We start from the raw sequence: 26,986 nt of genomic DNA, 5'->3' as shown, positions 1-26,986 counted from the left end.
GTTAAAAAAACCACCCTGGACTCTTCCAAGCCAGAAAGCTTCCAGCCTATCTCCTTGCTTCCGTACTTGGCCAAAGTTACGGAGGCTCATGTAAACTCCATCTTGACGGGTTTCTTGGAGACTAACGGGATCTTGGAGGAGTCTCAGAATGGATTCCGTGCCAAACATAGCACGGAGTCGGCCTTACTGGCCGTTATGGAACATCTAAGGGTGGCATAGGACATGGGCAGCACCTCAGCTTTGGTGCTGCTGGATTTGAGCCCGGCGTTTGACACCGTTTCTCATGGGATCCAGCTTAGGAGACTGTGGGAGATAGGTGTCAGAGATGAAGCTCTGGACTGGTTCGTGTCATTTCTATCTGACCGTTCCTTCCAGGTTCACGCTCCCCCATACTCATCCAGCAGTTATCCATTAGGCTGCGGTGTCCCACAGGGCTCTGCCCTCAGCCCCACGCTGTTTAATGTGTATGTCCGCCCCTTGGCCATAATGGCCAGGGAACGTAACATCAAATTAATATCCTATGCGGATGATACGCAACTGATTTTTACCTTTTCTAATAACACCGTGGGAGATCAAGCCAAATTTCAAGAGGACATTCTGGCCATTTCCAGCTGGCTAACAGAGAACTGCCTTCAGCTAAATTCATCTAAGACTGAAGTCCTCCTTATTGGCACTGTTACTCAAAAGTGGGATGAGCAGTGGTGGCCCCCTACATTGGGCCCCCCTCTCACGCCCAAGAGAGAAGTTAAAAATCTGGGCGCGATTCTAGATGACGCACTCACCCTGGATTCCCATGCAAAAAGAGTCGCTGGTACTTGTTATGGTCGCCTGCGCTCTTTGAAACCTATCCTCAGCTTCTTTGAACCTTCCATCCGTCAGACAATTGTCCAAGCTATGGTCTTATCCCATCTAGACTATTGTAATGTTCTTATGCTTGGGTCCAATCTGACAGTCGTTAATAGACTACAAAGAGCCCAGAACGCTGCAGCCCGTACTTTGTTCGGTCTGCCGAAACGTTGCCACACTTCTCAGGTCTTACGTAGACTCCATTGGCTGCCCGTCAAACAGCGCATTCAATTTAAAGCCTTGTGTGTTATTCACAGAATGTTGCATTGTCTAGGTCCCCAAATCTTGCAAGGAATTTGTTCCTTTTATGTCCCGCCACGTGCCCTCCACTCTGCGGACCTTTCCCTTGCCTGTACCATCAAGATCCGGAAGTGCAGAGCTGGAGGCCGATCTTTTAAGTTTCTGGCCCCAAAGCTCTGGAACTCTATCCCTCTGGATGTGCGCTCCATCACTAATCACCTTCATTTTCGAAAACACGTTAAAACTTGGTTGTTTTCCTCTATCTAGGGCTCCTTTTGAGCAGGTACTTTACCGTATCCCTCTGGGTGTTATGTAATTGGGCTTGTCTGCAAGCGCTGGGACGCCTCGTTGCTGGGGTAGCAATGCGCTATATAAGCGTATTATAACATAACATAACATAACACACAACAAATAAAAGAAAACATTTTTTTTATAATGTCAAATAGCAAACTGATATAGAATCTGCTCAATTAGGAATCAAGGAAAAGTTCTTACGTTTTTAGACATAGAGAACACATTATTTACATGGTTCATGATGAGGTAAAAATGACAGCAATCAATGAATGTTCAGGAAAGCATGGCACAACAAAATGTAATTTTAATAAACCACAGCTATAAAATGAATAATTAATTGTGACTCTTCCCCAAAAAGCCACAAGTCATTTTACAAGGTTATTCCCTAACATTATAACTGGATCTTAATCACAGTTTAAGTTTCTGGCCATTCATCATTGACCTAATTTGTACGGGAACATTTGCTGACAGCTTATTAGTTGTTTATTAGAAATGCCTACAACTTGGACTCCTTTCCCAAGAGGGGTGGGTTGGGAGCTCCCGTCAGTCTGACTGTGGAACGGGAGGCACATTTATTGATTATAAGAGATGCTGGATTCCCATTTACTTCTTCTACAAAAGTGCCACTCTGCGTGACCTCTAGGACTGCCCCAAGCATGCAACCCTTCTCCCGTCTCAGGCACCGTCATTGTGTCTGATTCATTCCACTAGAAACTCCTAGTGTAGGAGGAAGTTGTGGAAAATCCTTATTAATCACTGAAGGATTTTGTTGAAATCCTGAATTTCTTGAGAACTTGCCATTGTATTCTGCACTGGGCTGTGGGACCATCGGGACTGAAGGCATGCTCCAATATATCTGCCTTTGATTCTGCATGCTCAGCACAGAGGCCAGTTGGGCTGGGACCATTGACTGTGACTTCCCATTCTGGCCATCTGATTCATGTTCCAGTTTCCCAGGTTCCTGCAAACATCGCAAGGAGCGTGTCTTAATCTGCACATTATTAGTGTTTGAGGTATTTTAATTGCCACTGTCAGTAAAACCAACACCCTAAGCAGGGCCGGACTGGCCGGAACGGGCTTCAGGTGTTTCCCCGGGAGGCTGGATGAGTGGGGCCGATTCTTCAGTGCTGGGAAACGTATTTGTTACTGGAGGCTGGTTTTGCTGTGGTGCTACTATATCGCCCCCCAGCAATAAAAGAGGCAGGGGGCTGGTCTGTCAAAATTGTCAGGCCTGGTTTGGGTTCCCAGTCCGGCCCTGACCCAGAGGAACAACATTTCCTCCTTGCACATACTGAACATCATTACTCTGCACACCAACGCCGTGCACATCCAAATTCACACCAGCAACAAACCCAGAATACAATCCGTGAGAACCACTTTCGTCACCCGTTTGGAACATTTTTGTCTGAGCGCTCATTATTTTTTCTTTGCTATTTTTCTGCTTAGTAACAAAATTCCCACTACAGAACTTTGCGTAAAACAAAATCTCTTCCGAAATGTTAGTCTGCGGCCCCTCACATTTTGCAGGAAATGTGAACTAACCTCTGGATGCAACGCTAAAAGATGCGCCCTCTTTTACCCGGTCTTTGCCTTTGCAATATTGTCTGTAAATCTGCATTAATCTCTTGTACTATATAATAAAATATTTTGAGGCACTTCGCTCTGTGACTCTTCAATTGGCCAGTTTACAAGCAACTTACACTCATTCCACAAATCTCTTGGGACAACAATTAACAAACTTAAACTCAGCTCTTGACCACCCCGCCTGGACGAACAGGCCTCATCTCCACTGCATCCCTCCTGGATAGGCCCCACCTCCATTGAAACACCCAAACACAGGACAGGCCTCACCTCCTCTACACCCTCCTGAACAGGCCTCTCCACCCTCTGCACTCCTGGACATGCCTCACCTACTCTACACTCCCCTGGACAGGCTTCACTCACCTCCTCTGAGCCCCCTGACAGGTCTCGCCTCCTCTGCACCTACCTCCAAACAGGCCTCCCCCCTCTACATCCCATGGACAGTCCTCAGCTCCTCTTCACCTGCTGGACAGGCCTCACCTTCTTTGTGCCTCCCCCTGGACAGGCTTAACCTCTTCTAACCTCCCCCCGACAGGACAGGTCTCACCTCCTCTGCCCCTCCCCCCTCTCCACAGGTCTCACCTCCTTTTCCCCTCACCCCCTCTCCACAGGTCTCACCTTCTCTGTACCACCCGGACAGGTCTCACCTAGGCTGCAGAGCAGGCCTTACCTCCTCTGCATCCCTGGGCCGGTCTCACCTCCAGTGCACCCCTGGACAGGCTTCCCCTCCACTGCACCCCCCTGGACAGGCCTCACCTACAATGCAGCTCCCTGGACAGGCCCCACCTCCTCTGCCCCCCTGGACAGGCCTCACCTATTCTGCAGCCTCAAGCTCTGGACAAGCCTCACCTCCTCTGCACTACCCTGGACGGCCTGTAGCACCCCCCTTCCCTCTGCATGGCACCACACCACAGAACAGGTCTCCTCTGCACCCCTGGACAGGCCTCACCTCCTCTGCACCCCTGGACAGGCCTCTCCTCCTCTGCACCCCTGGACAAACCTCACTCCTCTGCACCCCTGGACAGGCCTCTCCTCCTCTGCACCCCTTGACAGGCCTCACCTCCTCTGCACCTCTGGACAGGCCTCTCCTCCTCTGCACCCCTGGACAAGCCTCTCCTCCTCTGCACCCCTGGACAAGCCTCTCCTCCTCTGCACCCCTGGACAGGCCTCTCCTCCTCTGCACCCCTGGACAAACCTCTCCTCCTCTGCACCCCTGGACAGGCCTCTCCTCCTCTGCACCCCTTGACAGGCCTCACCTCCTCTGCACCTCTGGACAGGCCTCTCCTCCTCTGCACCCCTGGACAAGCCTCTCCTCCTCTGCACCCCTGGACAGGCCTCTCCTCCTCTCCACCCCTGGACAGGCCTCTCCTCCTCTGCCCCTGGACAAGCCTCACCTCCTCTGCCCCTCCCCTGGACAGGCCTCTAGGTGCTTCTCACAGGAGCTCTCAGTGAAGGATTCATATTAAGGACAGAGGAGCCCAGAGTTCATTTTCCCCCATACAGCGCCTCTGACTCTGCCCTGAGCCTCGGGACGCTATGCACAGGGCCCAAATAGAGACACTGTTCCTCTGGACAGGCTTGACCAACCCCCTGGCAGGTCTCCCCTCCTCTCACCTCCACTGCACCCCTGGACAGGCCTCATCTTATGAGAGTAGCAAAAGGGGCCAACTCAACGTCTCCTCTGCACCCCTGGACAGGCCTCACCTCCTCCTCTTCTCACTCAGGCTCATCAGCAGGAAGAGCTGAGCTCTCCTGACATCACCATGAATACCTATGGGGGGGGAAAGGAGGGGGGGGGTCTGATCCATGGATTCATAAATTGCAGGCAAGTGAGTCAGCAGCTCGCCTCCTGGGGTCGCAGGTCTGGGGTCTGAGGGAGGAGTCTGTGTGGATCTGAAGATGAAGGTAAATGCCGACCAGACAGGGCTCCTTCCTCCTCTGTAGCAGGCTGAACACACTAGGGGAGGTCGGAAGTGATGTCACCACTGCTGCTGGTGCTGTCTCTGCCGCTGCTGACCCGGAAGAGGAAACCCTTCTCCCTTTCATACAGTGTGCAGCTAAGTGGGTTTCATCAGCAGGCGAGGAGCTCCCACAGGTGGCTGCTGACGGAACCGCTTCCTCCTGGCTCCGGCAGTGAATACATTTCACACAAACAAGCATTTACACCTGTAAAGACCTGGGATTTCAGATGTCACAGACGTGAATGCTTTTAAGGGTCAGACAGATCAAGTATAGGGCCTCACACTTGGCTGTTGCTGTGGAAAAGTATTCATAGCTTCACTTCAGATGAGCATCTTCCAAACACTGACGTAAAGGACTTGAGAGTGTTTACAGAAATGTGACAACTGGAAGTGCCAGTCTGTATTTCAATGAATATATCTGAATTTCAATGAATATATCTGTATTTCATTGAATATATCGGTATTTTAATGAATATATGAATTTTTCGGTCAGTTTTGCAATCAAACTGGACAGCTTATTTATTCTTTTAAATAATTTATTTGCAGTCTTTCAAATCCACAACGTGCTAGAAAGCAAAGTAAACAGAGGTAAATACCATGGAGTTTTAAACACCAGATCAAGTACAATGTAGCATAGGTCATTTGGCAAAGCGACAATTGAAGGAACAGCTTATTTCTAATTTTCCTGTGTCTGTGGCTTATTCCTTATATTTGATACGGTTTTATATCCTCGAACAAGACTGAATTGTAGGTTCTAATTAGGTTTTGAGTTTCTGGTTTAAGATCACAACTGTCTCCTAAAATATTAAGATAGCGGTCTCTTCCAGGCTTTGTTGTTTTGTTTACAGTAACCACCTCACTCTCTCAACAAAGATTCACTGACAAAAAATAAAGCAATTTATCTTTGAAACAACTAATTCCAGTATAAACCAGAAATTTCTCACACAGTTTGCATTGTATCATAAAAATGAGTGGGTATTACTGTTCTGAAGAACAGGGGAGGGGCATTTCCCTACTCGAAAATATTCTACTCCTTCACATAGGCCCTGTGGTACTGAAAATGATGGACCCGTGTCATATACATCGTCGTACCATGACGATTTTGGTATCGGCAGACCGGTAATGGTTCGAATACTATGCACAAGCATTTCTGTCATGTTCGAGTGACGGAATCACCCGGAAATCGGATTTTTCGTCCGGAACCCTCGGGTTCCATTTTGTGATTGCCTTATGTGAGGGCAATCACAAAATGGCTGCCAATGACTAAAGGCCGAAAACGACCTGAAGGACACGTACACCTTTACTGACTCTTCTGTGACCTGGGCAAGCTGACTCCACTGCCTGAAGCCAAACCTGTCCGGCCAGGTTCTTTCCCAGTGGCCGAGCGAGATCAGAATCAAGGCACAACATGTCATAAACCGATCATCGCACACAAACCATACCTAAACTCACACACACCTGTCCCTGTTTCTTCTTTATGACCTGTTTTAAGAGGAGGAGGTGCCCGTTTTTATTAGGGGTCCGCCAATATCTGATGAAAGTTCTGGGCCTTGCCGGGTAATTGATTATGGACTGGACAAACTGAAATGTGGGCTTGTCATCATGACTCTGCTTTTTCTTTGTAACAAAAATATGTGAATGGTTTACTGTAAAATAAGGAATGTTTGCCTGAAGCATATTATTTTGTATATAAGGAGAAGTCTGGCTTTGTAACTTTGAGCAGTCTCCTGAGAACATACATGCTGTTGTACTTCTAGGATACCTGTTACTGGCTGCAGCCAATAAATACGATCTTTGACTTCGCCAAGAAGACTGTGTTTCTGTAGTCTGAAACAGGAAGGACTCGAACCTCTGGGTGTTCTCCCTGGCACCGCTGGGTTCTTAAAAACCCGGTACTTCAGTTGGCACCCAACGTGGGGCGGTATCAGCGATACCGGTCCAAGCCAGAGGTTCGTGAGGAGCTTTGTGTGAAAATTCTGGAGGAAGTCCGCCACTTCATCGCCCCCTGTATGTCGACGTGGTCCGAAAGTCTTTGCTGCGAGGTTCTCCGCGTCCCGACGGCTACGAAGGACTGCTGCCCTGACTATCGCCCTGTTTTGGACCCTTGATGATTGGTAGAGCGAAACGTTAGACGGGTCTTCTGGTGACGTAATCGATACCTCAGTTAAGTATAAGTGGAGCGCCTCGCAGTCCTTAGTTTTGTTTGGTATCCCTTTGAGGATCGCTTTGTTTGAAACTTGCAAGTGCCAAAACCAAAGGACTTGTGTATTCACGAGACTATCGTATTCGATAATCCTTTGAAGTTTGAAGCTAGACTAGGGAGCGAAGATGCCTGGTCTTAGCAGACTTGGGAATTTGTTTTGTCTTAGTTGTAATAGGGATTCCCGATTGGAGGACTCGTGTCCGGTTCCTCCGATTGGAACTCCAACCTACGAACTATATGTGAAACACGGCGTGGGCCCCATTGCATATAATGAAATATGAACCTGTTACACCAGAAAAGATGGTGTTTTAAAATGGCCCCAATACGGTAGTTTTGACACAGAGATTTTGGATAATCTTGAGGTTAAACTTTTTAAGAAGAAAGCTCGGCCGGCAATGTTTGACTCTTTTCGCATATGGCGCAAAGAAGCCAAACAGAAAGAAATAAAATTAGCGAAGAAAAATAAACGAGGTATGTCAATGGTACAAGCTGCTGTCGCGTTTAGGGATAATGAGGAAGAGCAAGAGAGCGAACAAATGCATAGGATTAGGAAATTAGCGATAGATAAGTGCTACCCAGTTTTGCCAACTAAAGAACAGGAAACGAGGAAAGATCTTGAGAAAGATCCATTAATGTCACATCTTTTGAGTGCGCCACCCCCTTATGCACAGAATGCTACGGCACCACCGCCACCAGTTGTGGCCGTACAACCTCCGATTGTTGTGCCACCTGCGATTCCTCCACAGCCAGCTCCTCTTCGGTTGGCCCCTATTCCTCCGGTGCAGCCTCCTCAAGGGCCACCGACTCTGTTACCTGCTCTGCCTTTAACTCCTCCAACACTTCCACCTATTCTTGCTACCTGCCCTACTACTGCTCCTACGTTAACCTTCTCTCAATCCGCTTTATCTCCGGTCTTGTAAACATCTCCTTCTGTTTGACAGAGAATGACAAACACTGGTCTTCTTCCTTTTCTTTTCGGGTCGCCCAGTACGACCCCTGATGCAGAACGTAAGCAGTTGCGTAGCCAACTGCCTGACTCAAGAGAGAAAGGAATATTGGACCGCCTGTCGCGTAAATGGGCCACCGGCCCTTTAAGATATGATGTGGAGTCTGTTACGGATATCTCCCATCAATGGGAAGCGCCGAAGCAGAGATATGTTTTCGATAAAGTTTGTACTTTCCTTCGTGAGGAGTGGGAAGATGATGATGTGGGACAAGCTCCTCCTGAGTTGACCAACATACAGTATGAGTTTGCGAAGGGAACTATTGTGGGTTCTTAGGTTGGTAAAGCAGTTGCGACATTGTTGTCATTTAGGAATGAGTCGCCTTCTCAACCGATGTTTGAGCCTGACGCTTCAGCTAGGAGAAAAGCACGACAATATCCAATGAGAGAGGTCCCTCCGGTGTGGAAAGAAGCGGTTGTCGCTGGTGCAGGTAATATTCCACCAGCTGTACCGGCTCATTTCCAGCCTGTATGGGTGCATGTCCCCTGGAAATGCTCTGAAGTCTTAGCTATTAAGCAGTCTTTACCTGACCTGCGCAAAAATCCTGCAGGGTACTATAAAGAGTTGACTCAGACTGTGAGTTCATGTATTATGAATTTGGCGGACATCGACATGTTGTTTGGAAATGTTGTTCCACAACCTATTTGGAGTAAGATTCGTCACACAGATCATGCGCAGGAATTGGGTGAAACATGGGTTAATCTTAGAGATGCCGACAACGGGCAAGTAGGCGGTGCTAAGCCTGACGATTTGATTGCTGAACTCCCTGGTAGAATTATTACTTATATGAAAACTTTAATGCCCGAATTGCGTGTTAATTGGGACAAGTTGTCTGCATGTAAGCAGAAGAAAGATGAGATTGTGTCCGATTTTTTCACACGGTTTGAAGAGACCTTTGTAGATCATAGTGGTTAGGATATGGCTACCGAGGGTGGCCAGAGATTGTTTGTCGACAAATTTGTGCATAATTTGCTTCCTGAATTGTGCAATAATTTGAAGGATTCTGAGAGTGCTTGGGCTGTTTCCACGTCAGCACAGATTCTGGCTACGGCCCAGTACTATGAGAATAGGCGCAAAGATGAGTTAGAGAAAGCGGATAAGAAAACTAAGGAATTGAAAACAAAAGTTCTTCTACAGCAAGCTTATCCACCCCGTACTAATAGTCAGCGTGATTATCAGCAACCTCAGCAATATTCGAGGAACTCGCAAAGAAACGAGTCTTCTCAACAACGTTTACCGTATGGGCCCAATCAGTGTGCGTATTGTAAAGAAGAAGGTCATTTCAAAAGTAGTTGTCCGGTTTTGTTACAGCACACGAATGGTACTTCTGGTGCAAGAGGTCGAGGTGTTCAACAAGCTCCTAGAGGTAGGGGACGTGGAAATTTCCCCCAGAATGCTCGTTCCTTCCCGCCTCAGAATTCAATGAATAGTTTTGACCAGCAGAATAACGCGTCTGGTAGAACGGCTCAGTACTATGCTGATGACTACTATGCGGAAGAAGAGGCTATGAATAATAATGATTGCTAGGACAGCCTTGGACAAAGAGAGGGAGTTGTTTCCGTTCCAGTAGATCAGAGTGGACCTTATGTTGAGGTGATTACATCAGGTGTGTCAGAACCTTTTCTGTTGGATACTGGTGCTACAAAGAGTTCTATAATGCACTCAAAACTCCCTGGCGCACCTTTGTCTGGCGAAATGAATGTTTCAGTAGGTTTTTCTGGCGCCCCGGTTAGGAACCCGATTTCTAGTCCTATGTCCCTTTCTGTTGGGCCTTGTGAATTCGAAGCACTGCTTATTCTTACAACAGGTTGTGGGGAAAACTTTTTGGGATTGGATCTGTTGAAAAGATTATATGCGACTTTGTACTGTTCTCCTTCGGGAGTACAACTTACACTGGGTAAGAAAGTGGTTTCTCCGAAGTATTTGTCGAAGGATAAAATTCCAACAGAATTGTCTTCTCTCCCAGATATTCTTTGCGCTACTGGTCCTAATATGTAGGTCTCTTGGAAATACCACCATATGTTGTGACATTGAAAGCCAATGTTAGAATGCTGCGCATTCCCCAATACAAGATCTCTAGCGAAGGTGAAAAGGCGTTGTTAGCGATCATTTATGATCTGATTGAAAAGGATGTAATTGAAGAGACAAGAGGCAACGTTTGTAACAGTCCTGTTCTGTCTGTTTTGAAGCGTACTGATCCTTCCCAGCCACCTGTTTACAGGTTTGTGATTGATCTTAGGGAGGTCAATAAAATAGTCGTGCCACAATTTCCAGTTGTCCCTGATATCACTGCCCTATGGACTATGATTCCAGCTTCCGCGACTTGGTTCTCGGTGATTGACTTGAAGAATGCTTTCTTCAGCATCCCGATTGCCGAGGAGAGCAGGGATATTTTTGGCTTCAGTTTAGGAGGCCGAAGCTTCCGCTTCAAACGTGCTCCTCAAGGCTACAGTGAAAGTCCATCAATATACAGTCAGGCATTGAAAACACAGCTTGACACGATTGTTTTACCTGACGGCGCTACTCTTATTCAGTACGTCGACGATTTGCTAATCGCTGCAGATACTGAGGAGATTTGTAAGGAAGCCACATTGCCATTGTTGCGTCATTTGTGTGATCTACATCAAAGCCTCCCTTCGAAATTGCAATATTGTCGACAAGAAGTGACCTACTTAGGTCATCTCTTATCGAAGGAGGGGAGGAAACTGACCCCAGAAAGAATTCAGGCAATTGCAAAATTGAGTGTGCCAAGGACACAGAGAGAAGTACGTGCTTTCTTGGGCATTATATCATATTGCAGACAATGGATACCGAATTTTTCCTTATTGGCCAAACCTTTGGTGGCATTAACTTGTAAAGATACACCGAATCCCATTCCGTGGTCTGAAGAGTGTCAGAAAAGTTTTTCCGAATTGCGCAATGCATTGTGTTCGGCTCCTGTGTTGGGTACCCCGACTACAGTAAGCCCTTTACAATGTATGTCCACGAGAAAGAAGGTTGTGCATTATCAGTTCTGACACAGTCTTTTGGGGACAAACAGCGTGGATGCGCGTATTTTCGTCGACTTTAGATCCGGTAGCTAAGGCGTTGCCGAGTTGCTTGAGAGCCACTGCAGCTGCAGCTGTTTCTATTCGACAGTCTGCTGGGTTAGTGATGAATAACATGTTAATTGTGATGGTCCCGCATGCAGTGGACACTCTGTTAAACAGAACAAAGACACAGCACTTAACTAGTGCTCGATTGTCAGGTTATGAGCTGACACTGTTAGCGAGTCATGTGCACATTAAGAGGTGCAATACGTTGAATCCAGCCACGTTATTGCCGATTTCAGTAGAGATAGATGAGGTTGAAAAGCATGATTGCTGTCTCAGGACAGAAGAAGAAATGAAAGGGAGGATAGATCTTAAAGATACTCCTCTTCCAGAATGTGATGGTACTTTGTAGGTTGATGGTTCGTGTTTCAAGTTGCCGAATGGTGATACGACTGCAGCATACGCTGTGACGACTTTGCATACGATTGTTGAAGCTGCACGCATCCCACACAATTCAGCGCAAGCAGCAAAGTTGATTGCACTTACAAGAGCATGTGTGTTGGCGAAAGGAAAACGAGTGAATGTGTCCACGGACAGCCAGTATGCATTTGGTGTGGTTCACAGTTTTGGACGATTGTGGAAAGAACTTGGGTTCCTGACTTCGCATGGTGCTAAGATCCAGCATGGTCAATTGGTGAATGAGCTTCTCGAGTCACTGACCTTGCCGTTACAAGTTGCGATTGTGAAATGCAGTGCTCGCAAAAAGGTTACTGATGATGTTGGTCGCGGAAATGCGTTTGCGGACGAAGTCACGAAAGAAACTGCAAGGAATGTAATGAGTCGAATGTATGTTGCAGGCCCTGCACGATGGGTTTGTGACGTTGGTATGTGTGAAGATACGATTGAGAGTGTGAAATCCATTCAAGCTGAAGCTACAGAGAAAGAATTGAATGTGTGGAGAGAAAGTACGGGTAAATTGGATGCAAATGGATGTTGGGTTGAATTGTCAGAGCATCAGCGATGGTTGCTACCCGATGCGTATGTGCTTGCAGTGGTGACAATGGCTCATGGAATGGCCCATTTCAGTGTGAAAGGGATCTGTAAGTTGTTGGCTCCAGTATGGCAAAATGCTGGAATCCCTAAGTGTGCAGAGAATGTGGTCAAGAATTGTATGGTGTGTCTGAAATACAATCCTGGTAAGGGTACCCCAACTCCAGCTGGTCATTTTGCGCCTCCAATGTATCTGTTTGAGGTTTTGCAACTAGATTTCATCCACATGGAAAGATGCAACAATTTGAAATACGTACTCGTTGTTGTTTGTGCCTTTTCAAGATGGGTAGAAGCATATCCCTTACAGGATAATACTGCCTTATCCACAGCTAAAGCCCTCGTCAAAGATTTCTTCCGTAGATTCGGAATGCTAAGAATGGTCTGGAGTGATAATGGGTGTGAATTTGTGGGTCGAATGATGAAGAAAGTGTGTGAAGGGCTAGGCATTCAACAAAAGTTCCACGCTGCAAATCACCCCCAATCAGCTGGACTAGTAGAGTGCTATAACGGCACGGTAAAACTGAAACTGGCCAAGATTCAAGCGAGCACCAGTCTTAAGTGGCCTGACGCGCTGCCCTTGGCACTCCTATCAACGAGAATGACAGTTCACTCGCAAATGGGACTTAGTCCTTATGAAATCGTGTTCGGCCGCCCGGCCAACATATGGGGAGTGCCAAGGCCAACCAAATTCAGCGAGATAGAACACCCTGTACTGCTTGATTATTTGTATGAATTGACGGCTAAATTGCGTGTTTTACACCAACAGGTCCACGACACTCTACCTCAGGCCTCTGAAGCTCCAGGACATCCGATCGATCCTAGATCCTGGGTGCTGATTAAAAATTTTCAGCGAACAAAGAATGACCAGCCCCGGTGGACCGGCACTCATCTAGTTCTTCTCTCAACAAGATCAGCTGTTCGAGTGGAAGGGAAGAAACACTGGATCCACGGCATTCATTGTAAGAGGGTCCCACTACCTCTTCCGTACGACCGTATGGTCTAGGAGGGGATCGCTGACTCTGAAACTGAGACTGTGCCTCGTTTCCTATCTTTTAGCGATGCACGTGTAAAAGGAACAATTTCTGAACAGGAAAGCGACGATATTTTGCAAGAGGCCGTGCCTCCGTCAATTCGATTGAACACTACAGAGCCTGAACTCTTATTCCAAGACCAGACAGCACCTGGAAGAAACCGTTACAATTTGAGGCCGAGAACTATGACTATGGACAAATAAAATATTTCTTTTTACTTTTTGATTGTGCAGCTCTCTCGTCTGAGAAACTTGCTTATTTTTGTTTTTCGAACCGCCATCCGGTTCTGCTGCTAGGGTCGCGGTTGCCCAATTCTTTGAAGTGCAGCTGTAGACGTTAGGTCGACAGTTCTGGTCGGTCCAAGGGAGTTGCCCTGGACTGACAGAAGCATTCTTTAGCATAGAACACCCTACCACCGCGGGCAGCAAATTAGAGAGGATGGAGTTTTTCAAGATGGAGAGACCTGCCAAACAAATGAACTTTAAAGACAAAATGTGTATATATATATGACGAAGAAAAGATATTTGATATTTTGTACTTTCATGTTGCTTGGTGTAATGATGTTTTTAATAGGATATGCTCTATTCACTTTTCATGTGACATTTGCACCCACTACACAGCCCGCACCTCCTCCTACTGTTTCCTCGCACTCTTTTCACCCTCTGCCTGAACATGATTCCTCTAGAAGATTAGAGTTTTTGAATAACTCTTTCGTTCAACTGTTACACCAACACCAATTAGTAGTAAACACAACTAACTGCTGGGTGTGTGGTCGTATGCCGCCTACAACAGATAAGGGTATCCCATACTTGGTCTTACCATTTAGTTACAATTGTTCTTTGTGGTCGTTTCAGACAATGTTCATATTCGCCATCGAACCATACCCCCCACGTTCCACAAAAAGTATCGCAAGCAACAAAGCATTGGTGGTAGGTATTACAAATTTGAGCAGAACAATTGACTCGTACAGAACGATTCCTAGGGATGAGTTGCAAGCTTACGTTAGATGGAACATAATAAAATATGGAGTTGCTTTGAGTGAGAACGAGCGAGCAAAGAGATCCTCCTCGATTTGGATTGTACCCCATCAGGGTCATCTATGTCATCTGCCATGATACAGCCTATACATGGTTGCCCCCTGACTTCTCGGGCACATGCTTTGTTTCGTTCTTGTTGCCCCCCACCTACACGGCCACGGCGGATTACCATAGGACAAGGATAGTTAGAGGTGTCATCAGTAAAGATGACACTGCCGGACAAGAATTTGGTGATTTTGTAAAGGGTTTTCTGCCGTTTTGGGGGCCTATGATGAACAGCAGGAACATAAGGCAATTGACAAGAGTGGTTGAATCCGCTGTCATCGAAACAGCTGGTGCCCTTAGTAATTTGACTGCTGAGCTCCAGTCGGATCGCGTTATGACTCTTCAGAACAGGGTTGCATTAGACGTCATACTTGCAGACCGAGGTGGGGTATGTAAAGTGATCCAATCAAGTTGCTGCATTTTCATCCCAGACAACGCTCCAACAGTATACCAGGCCATTTCCAAACTGCATAAGATCTCCGAATCCATTCACGTGGATAATGGAGACTGGTCTTTGATGGGGTGGTTCTGGGAACTGATATCTGCCTGGGGATGGAAGATTCTGCTAGTCATTGGGATGATCTTAGCCATTCTTTTCCTGTTCTATGTATACAATGTGCTCCTGCAATATGTGGCCTCTGTGCTACATCGTGTGTAAGGAAACCTGTATCAAGAAACGAGCTAAGTAATTGGATGATGCTACAGCAACATCTCAATGACTTTCTGAATATAGACCTGGACTCAGATTAGCGTGAGTATAGGTTATTGCCTATGTAAGGGCAAAAGGAGGGTCTGTGGTACTGAAAATTCTAGACCCGTGTCATATACATCGTCGTACCATGACGATTTTGGTATCGGCAGACCGGTAATGGTTCGAATACTATGCACAAGCACTTCCATCATGTTCGAGTGACGGAATCACCCGGAAATCGGATTTTTCGTCCGGAACCCTCGGGTTCCATTTTGTGATCGGCAGCCATTTTGTGATTGCCCTCACATAAGGCAATGACTAAAGGCCGAAAACGACCTGAAGGACATGTACACCTTTACTGACTCCTCTGTGACCTGGGCAAGCTGACTCCACTGCCTGAAGCCAAACCTGTCCGGCCAGGTTCTTTCCCAGTGGCCGAGCGAGATCAGAATCAAGGCACAACATGTCATAAACCGATCATCGCACACAAACCATGCCTAATCTCACACACACCTGTCCCTGTTTCTTCTTTATGACCTGTTTTACGAGGAGGAGGTGCCCGTTTTTATTAGGGGTCCGCCAATATCTGATGAAAGTTCTGGGCCTTGCCGGGTAATTGATTATAGACTGGACAAACTGAAATGTGGGCTTATCATCATGACTCTGCTTTTTCTTTGTAACGAAAATATGTGAATGGTTTACTGTAAAATAAGGAATGTTTGCCTGAAGCATATTATTTTGTATATAAGGAGAAGTCTGGCTTTGTAACTTTGAGCAGTCTCCTGAGAACATACATGCTGTTGTACTTCTAGGATACCTGTTACTGGCTGCAGCCAATAAATACGATCTTTGACTTTGTCAAGAAGACGCTGTGTTTCTGTAGTCTGAAACAGGAAGGACTCAAAGTCTTTGGGTGTTCTCCCTGGCACCGCTGGGTTCTTAAAAACCCGGTACTTCAGCCCCTATATCATAGTTAGGGCTCCCAGTTTTATGGTATTTATTTTTTTGCCATTTTTTCTGTATTTATCCACATTTATTTTTGCCACCAGCAAAAGACGACGCTACAGCTAGTATTTTTCCACAAAGGCGAGACCTATTGGCTATACCAGTGCTTGTTAAGGTTTATGGTTCGATAATGGAGCCACTTTTATGTTGGTGCCAAGATAGGAAGGAAGTGCACGTGAAAGCGGCTCATACATGAATAAATGGAACTGTGCCAGTGCTGGCATCAGGCTATCGTGCTGTGCCAGTCCTCGCTGCCACTTACTAATGTAACCACTACAGCCTGTGATGCCCACAATGCTACAGACCTAGAGTACCAGCAGGCTAAGGGGTCTCTGCTCTCAGCAGCAGCGGTCCCTCCATTTAGTTAGTGCAGGCTGTGATGCCAACTTAAAAGGGGCTCCAAATCCGAGACAAAAATAAAATTAAAACTAACACAAAGTGATCGGCGTACCTATTGCATGGACTGGGCAGTCAGTAGGCAGTGTAACCAGGTCCACTATAGACATTTGTGTACTTCAGAGGGAACCAGGCAGCCAGGGGCTCCTCTGGAGAGTTCAGTTACTGGAATAGTACGGGTGCCTATGAGATGGTAGTGTGGCCAGACCCAGTGTAGTGCTGTGAGACAGCCAGTAGTGTCAGGTGGCAGTCATGTGGATAGAACATAAAAGCTGCAGTGGATGAGACATCGCTTCAGTCCTTGAGATGTCTGTCTTCCTGACAGACTCGAGGTTCTGACGGCGCTCAAAAGGCGTGTGAGGCAGCTCCCGCACTGTAACAAAACCTGCTGCCTCTCCCGGGGTTTAGTCCCTTCTCTCTGTCTATTCTCATGGAACCCTGTCTCGCCTATTGAATGTATGAAGGATAATTTCAAATAATAAAGCGCCATCATGCTGGTGTGCCAATTCTCTATGCAGCATGGCAATTGCGTTCATCAAATAACAATGTTTTTCCCAAACAAACCTGAACGCAGACATGCCTCAAAGCAATCATAAATAAATGGTGTTTTCTATCAAACTGTTTCAAAGATTGAGAGACAAACTGATTCCGAAGAAAAATTATTTGTGTTGCGGGTCTCGCCATTGGAATATCAAAACCACAAAGGCAGTCACTATGGAAATCGCTGAGAAACAATTGATCTAAAGGGCATTTGCAATTTAGCTCTACTTGGCGGGTCTGATATCTGCGTATGCGAGAAGGGAGAGTGTTGAGGTGAGATTTAATAGCCCTTAGTCTTGAAAGAAAGCCATCATTATGCCGCTGTACCAATTTTTGTATATTGCAAAAAGGTTTTTATAGTTGTCAGTGCGACGGAACAGCCTTGAAAAGGGAGCAATTTTAGGTTGCTGCAAAACAAAAAATCTTTAAGCTGCTGTTTGCCTAGGGAAGGAGAAGTTTGGTCTAAAGACGAAAAATGATGGCATTGGACCATCGGAAAGTATGTTCAAATCTCGGCCTTGACCCAACATCATGTGATTCTGGGCAAATCATTTAATTTCCTTGTGACAAAAAAGTTACATAGTCTGGTTCTTTTGTAAAGCTGTCTTATACCTGTGGGCCTGGTTTGCCCTATAAAGAAACTACATGTTAAGAATAGTTGCCAAATGCTTTCTGGGAGATGCAGTTTGGGTTCATCCTAGTGCTCTCGTTGAACTACAGTGATGCAAGAGTATGGCAGGAGGCATGGTGTATTTAAACTCATGATCTTTCCAAAGGTCATGGGAGTTCTGCTCAGAGAGTGAGAGGCCCAACCTCTGCTTCAGCAAACAGCATAGATTGTAGGCAGCAGTGCTTTAAAAAAGGCTGTCCACAGCTGTAACATACAATCCCTCCTTAGGGCCTGATTCTGATGTGGTTAGGAAGGCCTCCTAACGGCATTTGCTATGTCCAAATCGGATCGGGAACGTGTCTTTCCAATTGAGGGCCCTATTACGATGAGATTAGGAAAGCATTCCCACCTCGGGCCCGATTAAGATGAGGTTAGGAACATAGGCTCCCATTGACGTCAATGGGAGTCCAACCAAATCATATCTGGAAGCATCCCGACGCATCATACTCGGTTGGTTGGACTCTCCCGATCCGATTTGGTTGGAAACCATTCCCAAACCCATTTGGTCGGGAAGCTTTTCACACCGCATCAGAATCGGGCCCATAGTGTCCTTGAATCTTTTCCACATCAGAGTATAACTCAACATTGGGGCAGTCTTAAGATCATAAGGGGGAGCACCCAGCATGTGTCGCAAGCTATGCATAGGCTGTCGATACTGTCAGTGATGCGATTGTGGCAGCCCATAATCACGCATGAGGGTAGCAAAGGGGGACAACTCAGACTATTGAAAGTGGTCACACATGTGAAACAGTGCACATCTTGGCTGATTCCGTGCTCTCTTGAACCCCTTGTTGAGTGTTGAGGCTGGGTAACCTCTATCTTTCAGTTTTTCGGTTAGCTCAGAGGCTTGCTCCTTGAATTCTTTTAAAGTACTACAATTTCTTCTCAGTCTTAGATATTGCCCGTATGGAAGATTCTCCTTCAAAGGGCGGGGGTGGAAACTGGTGAACTCAAGTAAATTGTTTTTAGCTGTAGGTTTGCAATGGGTTTTCGTGATTAGACTTGTACCGGAAACAGAGATCACTACATCAAGGAAGACGATTGCACTGTTGGAAGAAAAAACGAATACTCAAGATGAAATTCCACTCACATGTGTGACCACTTTCAATAGTCTGTCTAACGTCATGGAAAAGACAATAAACAAGCACTGGAACATCATTAAATCTACCAAAAAAGACTGTGAATAGCCTCTTTTTTCATGTAAGAAAGGTCAGAGTCTTAAGGACGCCCTGGTCCACACCCGCCCCAAAGAAAGGATCCCCCCAAGGATTCCCTCAGTCACGGAGGCATGGGGTTTACCTCAAGTCATTGGACATTACCCCTGCACAGATTGTAGTGTATGCAAAAACACTCAACTTGGAGCAAGGGAAGATCTGGACTCAGGTGTCACACACGAACTGTAACTCAACTAATGTTGTGTACCTGATCACTTGTCCTTGTGCCTTACGATATATAGGCATGACTACTCACAAAATTAAACAGCGTATTTGTGAGCACCGGAGCAATATTAGATGCAAAAAAAAACGACGAAACTGAGCGGTCACTTCCTGTCAAACAATCATACGGCCAATGACATCAGATGGACCGTTATAGAGGTAATTACTGGTACCACTAACATCACAAGCAAGTTGTTTGAGAAAGAACAACGGTGGATTTATCGCTTGGGAACTAATCTAGTGGGATTGAACGATGATATCCCATGGAAACTGTACTGAGATAAAAAGTGGATTGTACTATCCCTCAAATTAAACTGCAGGAATATTTCAAATCCCTGTTTCTCTGATGAATTTATGCAAATTGAGTGCCTTTTTTATTTTTTTTCTTCTTTTTCGTCTCACCCCCTACATAGTTATGTATTGTAAAATCAGAGTGTAACTGCGATGATCTGGGTCAGTCTCCTATCTGTTCCCAGCCTTCTTAATTGGTTGCTTACAGAAAATGAGACCAAGCCATCATATTACAATCTGCTCCCTCTCTCTTATTTATCAATGTATAGCACTTCCACGCACTCGATCGTGGTGTCCTTTTGCTGCAGCACAGCTTTGTCCTTTCGAAGCGTCTAAATAAAGCACTTGCTACTATGTCCGCAAAATGAGCGTACCGGTCACCATAGCAACATCCGTCTTCTTGCTCTAATTGGCTTTGAAAACCAAGCCTCAATTTCAGTACGAGCTACGCCCACCGGCGTCATGACCATTGCGCTCCAAGCCTCGTTTCCGGCTCTACCACGCCCACACGGATGTGTACGGAACAACGCGGTATCCCTTTAAAACACACTAACCGGCCCGCTCACTATCGTCGGGGTCCGGTTTAGAGGAGAAGCTAGGTGCCAAAGCGGGTGGCAAGCGTTGAGGGCGTGAGTCCTCTACTTAATTCCACGCGACCTATACTATCAAGCTAAGTATTCCGATCGCAATTGCATTCATATCTTTACCTTTCCTCCCACAGGATGTGCCAGGTACGCTCCTACCCCCCTCCCGAGACCCGTGGTGCAGCTAGCGCCATATTTTAAAGTGAAATAACGGTTTGAAATTACGAACTGTGTGGGGGGGTCACTGACCCTTTGGTCCATTGATCCTTCCTATGGAGTACTTTCACTCGTATTTAAAATTCCCCTTTAGCTACTTAGCATATTTTAATCACTCTTTTGACACTCCACTTCCCAGAGCTAGTGGTATCATCCTTATAGGGTTATATGGATGGTGATAACTTTAGTGTTTATCTGCTGACACTAGTTTGCCACAGTTTGGAGCACTCTGGACAAACGATTGGACTTATGCCTATCATTGATTACGTGTTTGTCTTTTATGTTTGTCTGTGTTTTTTCCTCAACAGGTGCAGAAACACTCCTAAATCAGGAGGGATGGGAATGGGCTATTAGCTCTTCACCCCCCCCTTTTTCTTTTTGCACTTTTTCACTACTTTTTCACTTTCACATCCCCAGGTTAGGGTGGACGATTAGAAAGTCCATACCGCCGTGGTTCACACTAGTCCTGATGAATGCCTAGGTAAATTAAGACCACTTAAAAGGCTGAAACATGTTGACTGACTTAAATTCTGAATTAAACCAAACCATTACCTTTGGCTGTAAATTCAGACACATATGACCATTTTTAACCGTGTCGTAGGGATCTATTAATAAAAAAAAAATTCAGATACTCTTTAGACACTTTTATAGATATTCCTCACTGCACGCCCTATCACACAACCAGCTCGGCAGTCTTCTGGCGTCGTAGCACACCAAGGAGGCACTCGGCCTCTGAGGTGGGGCCCTATGATGAAGCATGACACTGACTAAGTCGGTGTGCGAGGGCTTTCTTATCCATCCAAATTGGGTGTGCAAACTTGTTCTTTACATGGCTCCGTCTCTGTGGCTACTGAGACACATGTAACCTCTCTTCTTGTGTTTGTATCTAATAACCGGGGACCAAGAGAGTGTTCCTTAATCTCCCTGCCTCTCCTTTTGTTTCTTTCTACAAATTTTTATAACAGATATGGCCCTAGCATGATAGTTTGCGTTCTGTCTGACAAAGTTCTGCAACCACTTCAAGGCTGTCCCTTGAATGCCACAGAAAGCTAGTCTCTCCACGAGCACTAAATGTGAGATGGTATCAAAAGCCGCGGAGAGATCTAGAAGGATCAGTATCCTCCAATGTCTATTTTCTGTCTGAACGAGGAATTTACAGCGAGCATGGCAGTCTCGGTACTGAAACCCGGTTGAAATCCGGATTGTGATTGATCCAGAATTTCGTTGTCTCCAGGCATAGACTTAGTTGCTTGTTAATTATACTTTCCAGCAACTTGCCCAATAAGGGTAGTAAAGAAATAGGGTGGTAGTTGCTGAGTTCTCAGGGATCCGCAGTCGGTTTCTTCAATATGGACGTACGAATGCTTCCTTCCATGTTATTGAATGGTACCTGATTGTATTGAATAATTATTGATATTTAGAATTGCTGGCATGCAACAAGTGACTAATAGGGCCATTGTCTTTGGAGGACAAAGATCTTGGGGTGAGCCAGATTTTGAGAAGGAGAGAGCATTGGAAACTTCCTCAAGCGTGGTTAACTCAAAACAATTTAAGGTGCTAGCTGCCATTTTTTCTAAGCCCTCTGTTCCAGTAGAGGCTTCAAGGTAATGAGAGGTGATAAATGAAAAGTTGGCATAAATATCAATGATCTTTTCTTGAAAATAGATTGCTAACGAATTACAAAAATCTTGTGTTTCCATAGGCAATTGTCTACAGACATGAAGAGATACGAAGTCTTTTACTATATTAAAAAGGGCCTTTAGGACGTTACTGGCACGTTCAATTTGGTTAATAATAAATAGACGTCTGGCTGATTTTAAATTCAGATTACAGCTAGACAAGAATTGTTTAAACCGTAGTTTGTTTTGTGGGTCTTAACTAACTCGCGAAAGTCTCTCCAATCTCTTGCATTTGAATTTTTCATCTTTAGATGTAGGAAGCTAAATACAAATCGGTAATGGCCAAAAATCTGTGAATTTTCCGTTACAGACGGATATTTAGCCCTTTCCAATGTAGGAGGCTGTAAATAAGGATTCGGTAATTTACCGATTCGTTATTTTAAGGAATTAGTAAAATACTTATTCCTTATTTTAAGGAATCAGTAAATTACCAAATCCTTAAAACCTTTGTAGGTAGCACTTAAGTGAGTGCATTTTTGCTTTAAGGATTCTCTATTTACCACCAACTACAAGTTGGTGGTAAATACCCAATACCTTTAAAAAGCAATTATTTACTTTTTTCAAAGTGCCATGTGGCAGACATACATGCCCTTAGGGCATGTATGTGCGCCACATATGCACACATGCACGATTCAGGGGTGTAACAGGGTGTCAATGTGACACCCTGCAACCCTTACATGCTCCTGCTATTACCGATTCGGTATTTACCGAATCGGTAATAGTGAATGGCTTCCTATTCATTCCAGGGCCATAGGAATAAATGGGACGGTATTCCTCATTACCAAATCGGTATTACTGATTCGGTAATAAGGAATATTACCGAATCAGTAAATTTTACCTATTTTTTACCTACATCATATTTACAGATTCTAAAATACCGAATCGGTAAAATTCGGTATTTAAGAATCAGTAAATTGAGATTACCTACATCGGGCCCTAAAGGTATAATAAGTAGATAGCGATGCCGAATATTTTATTTCATACCAATCAAATTACTTCCTGTGTAGACTTGGCGCACCAAATGCAGCAATAGCAGGCAGAAAAGGCTTACTTTAAGGTCCAGTGCCGTCTAATCTATGTTTCTTCTAAACACTAGGGGATTCAAAACTTTATTCGGCTTTATAAATGGAAAAGCCATAAAAGTCATAGATAGGATGCTTTTTTGCAGCATGCTGCTGGGGTTCTGGACAAGGATATTGAACTGGCTATTAGACGATTATCTCGCTCACCTTTCCACCCTTCCCTAGGGGTTTCTTCTGTTGCTCCATATGCTGGTTCCCATACTCAGTCCCCTCAAGTAGGCTTGGTGGACATACCTCAAGATATGCCTCAAGACCAGGCTGGGGGTATCGTCCCCCTTACACCAGTTGTTGTCACACGGGTCGGTGCCCAGTCTCCAATTTTTAGGTCAGCCCCTGACATGACCCCTGGCAATGGGTGGGGCCCAGGAGGCGCTAAGAGGAAGCGCCCCTCAGTTGGGGGTCCTTGTAAACGCAAAAAGAACATTGGATCACAGTCATCTTCAGCAGTCCACCCAGAAGTGCCTAACCTGGATGCTATTTCATTAGACATGCTCAAAGCAGCCTTGCTGTCAGCATTTGGAACTAAATTGGACCCCATCCTACTCCGACTTTCTGCACTGGAAAGCAACCTGTCTGCATTGATAGCTACTTGCAAAGGGACCGTGTCCTTCTCATCACAAGTATCCCTCCTACAAGGCCTACGATCTCAACCATCATTTCCAGTCCCAGTGGTAGTGGCACGGGGGCAGGAGACAGAGCAGTGTCTATCACGAAGCAGCCTAGTCACGTGGTAGGAGATACAAGTGCACCTATTGCCCAGGACTGACCCTAAAGACCGTCCAGCCAACCGGAGGGGGGCGGTGGTCACCCTGAACCCAGCTTCTTCTCATTCTCTGCAATCTCAGGGTTTCAAAGCGGGCGGATTGTACAGTTCCGATGATAGGTGGGAAGGGCTGGAAGCCATGTCCCCGGGGACTAGAATAACTATTCTCCTAGTTTGGATTCTGTTCATCTCCTACCAGAGTCCACGACGCTTGTTGTGGTGTGAGTACCATGCCTCAATCCAGGGACCAAGGAAGACTTTTACCAGCTGAACAATAAGGTGGTGCACTGGCTCAATTCAAACATTGCCCCTGGGCTTAGGGTGGAAAACCAAATTCTCATGGTGCGCCAGACACAGTGGGTTGGTAGGGCCAAGAAATACTGGCTGGGGGACTGGAATATCATCAATTTTAACAATCCAGTCATGGTAAACCGAATCATAGGCACGGTTGCCCAGTCTAACTACAGGTGTTGGAACTCAGCAATCTTGACACTCCCGCTGGGATACTTCTACAGACCCAATTATTACCAACTACGGTCCCAGCGCAAGCTGCTCCAAGAGGTGGTCATAGGGGTCGTGCAGAGGGGATTATAGTGGTAAGCACAGCAAATAGGTTTACTCCTCTGAGCTCATAGGAAGATTGCGATTGATGATGAGTGGGTCCCTCGGACCCTGTGGCACCCGCATCCCAGGGAAATGTATCGCCTCTGGAACAGGTATCGAGTGTGAATGGAGGGTGTACATTTCTTTCTTGGAATATCGTGGGGCTGGAGAGTAAGATTGGGAACACCGAATGGTTGGCCCTTGTTAAGAGTTTTGATGTGATATGCCTCCAGCAAACTTGGGCTGGAGACAGTAATTAGCACCTGGATGGCTATAAAACCCTCTTTGTTCCAGCTACCCCATCCAGGTCAGGGAGAGCCAAGAGGGGGCTTATCACCTTTGTTTCTCTAGCTGTCCTTGGCATCACGATGCGTAATCATTTCTCTATTGGCGCCGGGAGACCCCTTGTGGGTAGCTGCGCGCCCTATAAATTCAACTACAAATACAAATACAAATCTCCGCTCCCTGTAGGAAGAAAAATGCTACTTACCAGTGTGCATCTGTTCTTGGCATGTAGAGCTACAGAGATTCACACTCTGTGCATAGATGGCCATCTGGTGTGGGGCTCGGATGCTTGCACCTTGTTGTTGTCTCGGAAGAAGTCTTTTGTAGTCACAAGATAGGTGACTCCTCCCTTGGACGACAGTGCGCATGGGCATCAACTTCATCCTCAGATTGTTTTTCGCCATGAAGGGAAATGATGGAGTTTGTAAGAAACAGAGATGTCCATGAGAAAGTATCTAAGATAACACTGGAACAGATACAGGTTCCGTGGAGGTGGGGGAGCGTGTGAATCTCTGCAGCTAACATGCCAAGAACAGATGCATACTGGTAAGTAGCATTTTCCGTTCGAGGCATATGAGTCGCAGAATTCACACTCTGTGCATGGACTGTACAGCCGTGTCTCCCCTAGCGGTGGTTGCCTGCATCTGTTGCAGTGGTTTGAAAAGTGTTTGCCTGCATATCTACACAATAGTGTTTGGTGAAGGTGTGTGTAGTAGAACATGTTGCTGCCTTACACATGTCTTCTAGGGGAATGTTCCCTAAGAATGCCATGGAAGCCCCTAGTTGGCGTGTTGAGTGCGCTCTAGGGGGAATTGTTAACATGCATTTTGCTTTCTGATAGCCTATTTGAATGCATTTTACTATCCACATAGCAATTCCAGCATTGAAAATTGGGTTGCCTTTATGAGGTGGTGAGAAAGCCACAAACAATTGTTTTGTTTTCCTAAATGCTTTAGTTCTGTCTATTTCATAAAGTAAAGCTCTTTTGACATCAAGTGTGTGAAGACCTCTTTCTGCTACAGAATCAGGGTTTTGGAAAAATACTGGTAACTCTACTGATTGATTAAGATGGAATGGAGAAATCACCTTTGGAAGAACTGTTGGGTTTGTTCTAAGAACCACTTTGTTTCGATGTATTTGTAAAAATGGTTCTTGTACGGTTAAAGCCGGAATTACACTTACTCTCCTGAGAGAGGTGATTGCGACAAGGAAAGCTACTTTCCATGTAAGGAATTGTAATTCGCATTTGTGTAAAGGCTCAAACGGGGGACCCATGAGCCTAGTAAGAACATGGTTTAGGTTCCACACTGGAGATGGTGGCAGTCTGGGTGGAATTATTCTTTTAAGGCCTTCCATGAAGGCATTGATAGCAGGTACCCTAAACAATGACAAATGTTGCCTGTTTGTAAGTAGGCTGCAAGAGCAGCTAGATGTAATCTGATTGATGAGTATGCAAGATTTCACCTTTGTAGATGTAGTAAATAGCAAATAATGTTCTGAATTGAAGCATCTAATGGGTCAATTTTGTTGTTATTGTAGTAAATGACAAATCTTTTCCATTCAGCTGCATAGCAAGCTCTAGTAGTGGGGAGTCTGGCTTCTTTAATAATATTCATACAGTCCATGGGAGGTTCAGGTAACCGAACTCTAAGATTTCAGGAGCCAGATTGCTAGATTCAGTTGTGCTGGATCTGGGTGCCTTATCTCTCCATGGTTCTGCGTCAGCAGTTTTGGGGTCAGATGTAGTTTTTGGTGTGGAACTATTGAGAGTTCGAGGAGTGTTGTGAACCATGGTTGCCGTGCCCATGTGGGAGCAACCAGGATCATCTTGAGAGACTAATGTTTGAGCTTGCGTACTACTAGGGGGATAAGTGGGAGTGGCAGAAAAGCGTACGCAAATCTCCCTGACCAGTTCATCCATATTGCATTGCCCTTGGACAATGGATTGGGAACCTGGCAGCGAAGGTGTGGCATTTTGCGTTTGAGTGTGTGGGGAACAGATCTATGTCTGGTTGGCCCCACTCTTGGAAGAAAGGTTGAAGGACTTGTGGATGAAGTTCCCATTCGTGTATTTGTTGAGTCTGACGACTTAACAGATCCGCTATTTGATTGTTTACTCCTGGAAGATGTTCTGCCAGGAGTTACATGTTTTGTGTAATGGCCCACCTCCATATACTTTGCGCTAGGTGAGACAGCTGCAAAGAATGTGTTCCTCCTTGCTTTTGTATGTAGTACATTGCTGTCATATTGTCCATCCGGACTAAGACAGCCTTGTTGAGAAGATGTACTTGGAACTAGAAATATTGCCAGTGGTTCTAGGTGATTGATGTGGAGCGCTTTTTGTTGAGTGGTCAACTTGCCCTGAATTGTGTGATTTAGGAGATGGGCTCCCCAGCCGGTGAGTGATGCAGCTGTTGTTAG

Source organism: Lissotriton vulgaris, chromosome 1_1, assembly GCF_964263255.1.
Source record: "Lissotriton vulgaris chromosome 1_1, aLisVul1.2, whole genome shotgun sequence".
Classification (NCBI taxonomy): domain Eukaryota; kingdom Metazoa; phylum Chordata; class Amphibia; order Caudata; family Salamandridae; genus Lissotriton; species Lissotriton vulgaris.
Note: the sequence above shows the minus strand (reverse complement) of the source record.